Source organism: Eleutherodactylus coqui, chromosome 4, assembly GCF_035609145.1.
Source record: "Eleutherodactylus coqui strain aEleCoq1 chromosome 4, aEleCoq1.hap1, whole genome shotgun sequence".
NCBI lineage: Eukaryota > Metazoa > Chordata > Amphibia > Anura > Eleutherodactylidae > Eleutherodactylus > Eleutherodactylus coqui.
The window spans coordinates 47,136,432-47,143,734 of NC_089840.1; the positions used below are offsets into that span (position 1 = coordinate 47,136,432).

Genomic DNA, 7,303 nt, shown 5'->3' on the forward strand with positions numbered 1-7,303 from the left:
CTCGGGCTCTTCTGCTGCCTGGACTGTTTAGTTATGCTGCCGTCCTGCCTCTTCACCCCGTCTGATCTGCTAGACTGCTCTTATCTTAAGGGGGTTTTCCAGCTTTATGTAAATAAATCTTAAAGTCCGTAGACACCCTTGGAGGGGGCAACTTTTATTTTTTTTGTTTTTTCCCTTAAATGCATGTATTTTGGACTGACAGTCCTCTTCACAGTAGGGCTTAATTTAAACCTTTGCCCTGTATGTCTTCTGCAGCCTTTTCATATCCCTGAACATACACACTGCAGCCCTTTTAGACAGAACGAGAATCTTGGAATTCTCGTATGCCCGAGCGAACCAGCTTGTTCGCACTCCGTAGTATGTTTAGACTGCGCGGTTCTCGTTGAGAATCGTACAGTTTTCATTCACTTGTCGCGCAGTTTTAGCACTGTAAGCAAGCTGGGGCAGATGTTTAATTTTTATTTTTTTGTATGCCGGCTGAAATGGAATGACTAGCGAGAAGCGCTCGATTCTCATTTTGTCTTTCAGCCATTGGCTCGTGTTTAACCCCTATTTGCATTGAGAGGAGGCGGAACGGGGGTGGGGCTAAGTTTCGGGAATTAGCTTCGACCCCGTTTCGCCTCTCCTAATTGAAAATAGTGCAGGGGGGTGGAGAGGAGGCAGAGAGGGGGCGGGAGCTCGGAGCACTGCTCCCAGCTCTTCCAGCTTCCTCCCCCTGCAGAGAAAAATGCCATATATCGGCCGGCGTGAATACCCAGCCGATATACGGTCGTGTGAATGCACCCTGTAGGACTTATTCACAGGAGTGTATATCGTCCGCACTTTCACGCCCGGCCAATATACGCTGCTCATCTGATGCATTGGTTTACAATGCATCAGTTTACATGGGAGTATTACCGCGGCGGAAAAGCGCCCGGCCGGCCAAGATAGCACATTTCAGTCGGGTGCTTTTGCGCCAGCCAGGAAAGAAAGTTCAGGAACTATCTTTCTGACCGGAATATGGCGGTGGGATATGGCTCCTATCGGAGCCGATAGTAGTTGCCGGAGAAGGGAGGTGGGAGACAGTTTAGCAGCGTTTCTGATGAACTCCCACCGCCTTCCCTCCGCCCCTTGCTGGCTGTTGGCAATGAAAGTGTGCAGGATGCAAAAAAAAAACACATTGCGAAAATGAATATCAGCCCGAAATACATGCATTTAAGTGAGAAAAAAAATGGCCCTGCCTCTTAATGAATTTGGAACATTTTGGACTGTCCTAAAGTTACAAAATGAAATGTAAGCAGACAGGTTTACACCAAAATTTCTGGCCTTTAGTATTAGGCCTCCTGCACACGAGCGGAAATACCACAGCGGGATTTCCCGCAAAGTTTTCGCTCATACACGCCTGCATAGGATTGCATTACAATCCTATGCAGACAGCCGCTATTTGTCTGCCCAACATCACACGCAGAAAACAAATTGCGGCATGCTCTATTTCTGTGCGGGGCTCACAGAGCCCCACACAGAAATGTCACTCACCTGCTCCGGTCTGCGCATGAAAGATCCGGGGCCGCGGGAGCAGGTGAGTGACCAGCTGCTCTCTGCAGACGCTCCCGCTGCGAGAATTCTTGCAGCCGGATCCGACCCGGCCGTCTGCAGGCAGCCTTACTAAATCTGTTTAAGCATTTAGATGACGCCCCTCCCAGTAAGCCTCAGTCCTTTCAACTTTTGCAAAGTTAAAAAAACTTTTGAAGCAAAGAAACGGAAATCTGCAGCAATCTGTTGTGTAGTTAATGCCAAAAACTGGCACAAATCGATTGATAACTTTATATCTAAGATCTTTGCTTGCCGTCAGGGAACAGGAGCGAACTGTTTAGTAGGTAGAATCCCATCCTGTAGTCCGGCTTACACAGCTGCAGTTTGGTACAACGAATTGCTGCACATCAGGGCGATCCTTCCCCAAGTCCAGGAAGGGTGGTAGTGCTGCTGTGATCAGCTTATAGAGGATTGACTACATCGATGCATTGTAACAAGCAGGACGAGGTCAGTAGTGGTTTTCAGCATCTGAATGTGAATAGTGAATTTTCTCATTCACTGACAGCAAGCAAGATCCTATGGGGAATTGAAACATAAAGTATATTACAAAGTCGTAGAACGTTTCATTACATAATGATTACCGTTTATTTACTTGGAAAACTAACTACAAATTTAAGCTTTTATGATGGCCCCTCAGGTTTCTTTTAAATGGCCAGAACCTCTCAATACAGCATTTATTCCTATCTGCCTGACCTTTATGTGTGGAGTTGAGCTCCTTAACAATTGAGTATTTTAATCCAGTTTCTGATGATTGAGAAACTTTTAAAACTGAGCAGCAAACATTTCAAAACGTGTACAAGCCTGCAAACCAATATTCAAGCGCATTATTTGGGAATTCTGACTTTGTAGGATTCTGAATAGAAAACCTCCGTCTACAAAGAGCATCACCTGTCCTCCATCACATTGACAAGCTATTAAATTTAATGAGAACTGTGCAATACCTTCTTTCTCCTGTGGAGGCACTGCAGGAAAAGTGAACCCTCACTGTCAGGTTTCCCCACAGATTGTCATTGGGGCTTCTTGCAGTAGGACACCCAAAAATGTGAATAGTGCTGGAATCCTTTTACCAAAAATTGTCCTAAGTGGACAACACCTTAAGTGCCATTTTCTTCCCTGAGAAAACACTATTGTGCTGCGGTCCGTTCATTGGAAGGGGTTACAATTGTGATGGGTAAGGGACAGATGTAAACCATGTGACCTAACCCAAATGTTCAGACATGTAACTGCCAGGTCTTGCTGGAACTTGTGTGACATTTGAGGATCCACTGTTTGCCGTAGTCTCAGGAGTTGTACAGCAGCCATTTACACTCTTGGGGATGGTACTAATAATATATAATCATTGTTGATATTGTGAAATTTGAATTATAATAATTGCGCTTACTAAACATAAGGATTGCTACGTGTGTTCCATGATCCTGAATGTAATGATTTGTCTTGTTTACAAATAAAGTTTTATTTTTAAATAAAGTTTGTAAAAGTCAAAGTATAAGTTCACGTCTCAAAATACTCTGTGCTGCTGGTGACCTGCAGTCCTGATCACACAGGGCAGATTCACTCCTGAAGTGGTTCTCCGCTGTGTCTATAGGCTCTTCCAAATGGGACCGTGTTCGTGAACTAACGTTCTTTGTAACGTTCTTTCACCCGGTTATTGCCCCTTGTAAACGGCAGCCAACGAACAAGCAAATGCTCATTCGCCGAGTGAATACGTCTTTTGTGCGATGAAAGAAAATGGGGGGGCAAAGGATCATATGAACCATTTTTAATTCCCCAAAGAGTCTGAATTTCCCCTTGTAAAGGCCAGATAAAGGAGTAACGATCTCCGTGTTCGGCTCTGGTCAAACATCTGTTATCAGCCTGTGTAAAAGGGCCTCAAGGCTAGCACACGGTCCAGCTGACCACATGTGGCCCGACCGTGGCAGCTAGTAACGGCACAACTTATCTGTAGAATTACATGTCCATTGGGTGCTGTAGGTGGCCTTCTTTTGGCTGCGTGTGACCAGCTGAACCATGTAACCTTTAGCCTAATTAGACTTATTAAGACAACCCATATATTTAAAGGGGTTGTGTAGGACGTTTACTATTGATGACCTACCCCCACGATACGTAATCAGCGGGGGTCTTCCGCTTGGGATCCCTACTGATCAGATAATCGTTGGGCCCTCAGTTTGGACACAGCTGGAAGCAGATGCACTGTCAACATTGTAGCGGTGGGTCTAGTACTGTAGGCACTGCTCCCATTAAAATCCAATGTATTATCAACTTGGGCCATTGCACAACAGCTAGCGCTATCTGTTTCCAGCACTGTCCACGATGATAGTGGGCCCAGCGATCAGCTGATTGCTGGGGATCCCAAGTGGTGGAATCCGCTGATCAACTGTAGATGACCTATCCTGAGCATAGCTTATCATTCGTGAAAGTCCCGGACCACCCCTGTAAATTAAACCAGGAAGATGGTCAGCTGTGATCGTACATGTTCAGACATATTGCCCCGCAGAGACTGTCCAAATGAATGGCTGTCGATGGACAAGCTGGGTATGGCAGAACTACGGTGTGATGAGCCCCTCGGACATCCACATTTGGACAGGAGATGTCTTCAAGAGACAAATGCTTTAAAGGGGTTGTCCCAAAATATAAACTTATCCATAGGATCGAAGACCAGTATCTGATCAGCGGATGAGACCCGGCTGCATTCACCTCTTTGGGACTGTTGAAGTGTGTTAATCCCGTAGAGATGACTGGAAAGACAGAATGCATGCTTGGCCACCACTCCATTGATATGTGGGGGGTGTAGGCTTTCCATTCTTGTGATCAGTGAGAGTCCCAGCGGTCCCCCCCCCCCCCCCCCCCCCGATACATATTCCCTATTTTGTGGATAAGCCACTGTGTGCCGCTAATATAGGCAGACCATGCGAGTGGCAGGCTGAGGAGACTGTAGAGAGAAGTCATGGCTGATGGACATCTTGATTGCAGTCTGGGCCCAGATAAAGAAAGACTAAAGCAGACAATGCCGATCAGAGAAGACGCCGCTTGTGATCCCTGGAGGCAACTGCACTGTAATCACTATCACTCTGTAGAGCTGGCATCTGTTCTATGGTGACTGTCATTTAGAGGTATACTAGGGCCGAGCCTCTGTATCTAAGGCCACTATGTTATAGATAGGCTGTTTCCAGGAAGTTTTGGGGACAGATCTAAGGCAATATGGTTGCAGGATCGGACTATACACAGTTTGTAGTTTTGAACCTTGGAGACACATTGGTTCACATAGAAGCTGTTGGCACAAAACAGGAGATTTCTAATCCAAACTAGTTGCAACGTTTTTTTGTTGTTGTTTTGGATACATTGTAGCAATTGGTCACCAAGGTGTACTTCCCTTTAAAGGGTATGTATCATAATCCACAGGATAGGGGATAACTTGCTGATCTGTGGGGGTCTCTCTGCTAAGACTCTCAGTCGATCTGGAGAACGGAACTCTTGTGTCCTGCTCTATTGTCACTGCAGGGGGCGCTTTTCCCCTGCAGTGACATCACTCTGACTGGAGAGCTGGCTGAGTATGCACACCAGCGCTCCATTCATTTCAATAGGCGTGACGGAAATACCTGAGCAGGTGCGCCGCTTTGTCCTCTGCAGACCCATTAAAAATAAATGGCGCACTTGCATGACCAAAGATCCATTCAGTCTCTTCCTCACTGCGGGGGGTAGGACAAAAGACCCCCCCCCCCTCCCTCTCTTGAGATTGGTGTGGGTCTTAGCAGTGAGACCCCCACCGATCAGCAAGTTATCCCCTGTCCTGTGTATAGGGAATAACTTGATATTCTGGAAGAACCCCTTTAAGTTGGTAAAGCGTCTGATCTGTCGATACACAGTGGCATAAGTTATATCTTTCATTGACTCCCATGATGCATCATTATCAACTGCGGTTCTTTAAAATGTCCCATACCAGAAGGCGCTTAGATGACATCTGCCAACGGCCGGTCCAATAACTACCATTCAGGAAGGGTGGCGGCTCAGTATCAGAATTGCTCGCAGCTCAATAAATTGCTAGTTACGTGTAGTGCGCCCTGCTGGATAACAGCCTATTGGTCATACCCCAGGGTCGGGTCGGGGTGCGGAGGGTCCGCTGCATATGTGCATGCAGATATTACCTGTCGGAGAGGCTGCCCATCAGTATGTAGTGCGCAGCACTCATGTGGCAGCTGGGGGGCGGTGGGCTTGTTACTTTAGCACAATGAACCCAGCACAAGATAATAATTATATTCTCCAGGAAAGTCAATGCCGGTCTGGCACGGCGGGAAAGTTGTTGTCAGTAGATTGTTTCCTGCGAGGAGGAATGTATCCGTTATGTAATTAGAAAACTTAATTTCTCTCGGCACAAAGCGGCCGTACAAGGAATTGTCAATAGCGGCTGTAATCTCTGTGGCATTGCTGCTATTGATTTAGAATCCTCCCGTGGTTTGCGGTGACTGGATATCGATCCCTCCGCTCTGTAAAGTATTTATTTTCTTTGTACACATGTTTCCAATCTCTAAAAAACGCCTCAATGGAATCAGAGCGTTGAGAAAATGTTATTTCACACTGGCTGGGTCCCGGCACGCTGACAGATTTTTTTTTCCCGATGTCTTCTTGTTTGTCTGTCAGGTTTTATACTCTAGTCACATTCAAAGCTTCATTCAGAATTTTGCTTCAGTCCTGTCGGATCACTGCTGTCCCCTGCTGTTCATTATCTACATAGAATATATCTGCTGTACTGCATTGTTGGAGAAGGAACTGATGTAGGGATCAAAACATCTCCTCCCAGAATCTGCAGTACCAGGCAGCAGTGTATTATGGTATTGCAGTTTAGCTAGTAGAGACCCCAAGGCCGCCTGCACATGGGCAGATTTGCATTGCGGAATTTGGTGCGGGTGTCCGCCTCCGGATTCCACAGCAAAACTACTCATAGCATACTATGGAAAAGTGATTCTTCTTGCACACGAGTGGAAACTAGAGATGAGCGAGCATACTCGCTAAGGGCAATTGCTCGAGCGAGCATTGCACTTAGCGAGTACCTGCCCGCTCAAGAGACAAGGTTCGGGTGCCGGCGTGGGGGAGTGGTGAGTTGCGGCAGTCAGCAGGGGGGAGAAAGGGAGAGAGAGATCTCCCCTCCGTTCCTCCCCACTCTTCCCCGCAGCTCCCTGCCCGCCGCCGGCAGCTGAACCTTGTCTCTCGAGTGGGCAGGTACTCGCTAAGGGCAATGCTTGCTCGAGCAATTGCCCTTAGCGAGTATGCTCGCTCATCACTAGTGGAAACCAATTGCGGTTTCCACTTGTGGATGAAAAATCACAGCATGCTCTATTTTTGCGCAGATTCCGCGTGAATGGTTCCCATTGAAGTCAATGGAAGTCGTCCAATCCACGTTCCTTCCACAATTCATATTGCGGAAAGGTTGCGTATTCCGCATCATTGCCTAGGAAAAGCAGGAGTTAAAAAAAAAAACCTGTACTGCGCGTGTTTAACAGTGAGCCGTGCGGACCATCCGCAGTGCAGAAAAGGCAATGAAGCTACAGGTATGCGCAGACACCGGTGCGGGCTCCCACATACAGAATCTAACCCACCTGCGTGCATACAGCCTAAGTGTTGGTACAGTGCAATGGATTCCAACTATCAGCAAGCCGAACTGTATATGCAGCTCTGGATGTGAGTAGAGTAGAAGTAAAGCTTTTACTCAACGTGCTGGTATGGCTACAAGGATTAT

The 7,303-nt window shown here is 47.0% G+C and overlaps 1 protein-coding gene across 2 annotated transcripts in view; it reads left to right on the forward strand.

Annotated features, from left to right (window-relative positions):
• Window positions 1–3,061, forward strand: part of CREG1 (cellular repressor of E1A stimulated genes 1) — an 18,687-nt gene extending 15,626 nt beyond the window's left edge. For both annotated transcript variants that reach the window (XM_066599372.1, XM_066599371.1), the window contains exon 4: window positions 1–3,061. This exon is cut by the window's left edge. The gene's annotated coding sequence lies outside the window, so the exon portion shown is untranslated.
• The last annotated feature ends 4,242 nt before the right edge of the window (window positions 3,062–7,303 follow it).